The following is a 2172-nucleotide window of genomic DNA, read 5'->3' as shown; positions in this document are numbered from 1 at the left end:
GGTTTCTGTCATTAGGTACCTGGAAAAGGCAGGTTAATCTGTGAGCTAAAATATTTTCCCCAGTTCATTCAGTTAATAAGTGGGTAGAGCAGGATTACAATTCAGGTTTGATTTGGCAAATTGTTATATGACAGCTCTGGGGAGCCTAGAAACTTTGGTAGATTGTTTGGTATAGGTAACCACTTTGAATATTTGTTGTTTCCATGAGAAGAGGAGTTTGGAGCCCCCCGGAAATCAATGTCCAATGATTAAAACACAGTTTATAAATTGGAGATTATAAACAGAAGTTCTAAAAACGTTTTAAATTGTATATCTATCTATCTATCTATCTATCTAATCTTTGAACAACACAAGAGTTAAGGATACTGACCCCATACACAGTCAAAAATCCATGTATAGCTTTTCACTCCACCAAAACTTAACTACTAACAGTCTACTTACTGTTGACTGGAAGCCTTACCAGTAATACAATCAACGAATACATAGTTTGCATGTTCTATGTATTCTATATTCTATTCTTACAATAAAGTAAGCTAGAGAAAAGGTTATTTAAAAAATCATAAGAAAGAGAAAATTGATTTGCAGTGCTACACTGCAGTATTGTACTGTATTTAAACAAAACAAATCCATATNTGAAAAAAATCCATGTATAAGTGTACCCATGCACTTCAAACCTGTGTTGCTCGAGGGTCAATTGTATATACATACATATATATGTTTTTAAGTATTTATTTTTGAAAGAGAGAGAGTTCATGCACACCCATGAATGTCAGGGAGGGGCACAGAGAGAGGGGGGAGAGAGAGAATCCCAAGCAGTTTTCATGCTGAGTCCAATTCACTCGATCTCACAACCATGAGATCATGACCTGAGCCAAAATCAAGAGTCAGATATTTAATCTCCTGAGCTACCCACGTGCCCCTAGGTTAAAAAAAAATTTTAAGACAAACACTGTTCTACTGTAATCTAAAGGGGAGGGTAAAACAGGATTCAGGATTTAGTTCCAATTCCTTGAGTTGGGGGACTGGTAGTAAAGAATTTAGATCCACTAAAGAGCTCAATCAGAACACTGAAGTGTCAGTTTAAAGAAAAACATACAATGGAAAAGAGAATCGAAAGTCCAGAAAAGAGAAAAGAGAAAAGTTGTGTATAAAGAGATATTATGAGAGAAATAATCATAACCTAAAAATTGAGGAATTGGATTAAAATGGTTGAAAAACATTAAAGCCTGAATGTTGAGACAGAACCAAGCCCTTACCTCTTATGCAACACGTTCCACAAGACTGGCCAATTTCGAGGTACATTATGGAGGGCTGAAGGGAAATGCCTCTCTGGAGATGGGGGTAGGGAGCCCCAGCCACATGAGTGCCTGACCTCCAAAGGCATAAATGCCAAAGGCTTTAAGAGCCAGTTGGCAACATATGTGGGGATGGAGGAATCAGTAGATTACTCTTATAAACAAAGTATGGGATCTTACGGAAGGGAGCAAAAAGGAAGCCTTGATTGGAATCCTTACAAGAATGGCTATATATTTATTCTTTGTGACTGCAGAAACATTTAAATACACAAACACACGGAATGTGGCAGTGTTGATGGGGAGGATTAAATACTCCAGTGGAAAAAAAGAATCAAAAATGAGGAGGAGAAAGGAAAATCTTGAGTTTCTTAAATTGTTTGCAAGGAAACCAGAGCCTATGAGAGAATTTGGTCCTCATGACTGAAATGTTTCTTTGGTGTTGGAAAAAGTATTGCTGTCATATCTCTCTTTAGAAATTCTTCTTTTTTTCTTTCTCATAATAAAAATCCCATGGCAGCTCCTTGTCTGGAGGGCTTTAAAAATAGGAGCGATCTCATCCGTCTGGAATGGTCTGTGTCAGCACTTGCCCTAGGCAAGGTTGCCACATAGGCAGAAACTCCCCCTTCTCTCCTCCCTTGCCAACGCCCCCTCCTCCACTGCTCCCCAATGCCCTTCATGCCCTTGCACCCCCCACTCTGTGTAGGCTGACCCCCTTTTCCCAGACTGCAGATCCACTGTGACCTCCCACGCGAAATCAAATCCCCTCTCCCTCAAGCTTTCTCCAGGTTCTGGGGATGCAGTTAGGTTTTACCCCTTGCGGCCTATTTGCATTTTAAAATAGGACCCTGGCTAACCCACATGAATCTTGAGCTGCTGG

This window comes from Crocuta crocuta, unplaced genomic scaffold (genome assembly GCF_008692635.1).
Source record: "Crocuta crocuta isolate KB4526 unplaced genomic scaffold, BGI_CrCroc_1.0 scaffold550, whole genome shotgun sequence".
Classification (NCBI taxonomy): domain Eukaryota; kingdom Metazoa; phylum Chordata; class Mammalia; order Carnivora; family Hyaenidae; genus Crocuta; species Crocuta crocuta.
Note: the sequence above shows the minus strand (reverse complement) of the source record.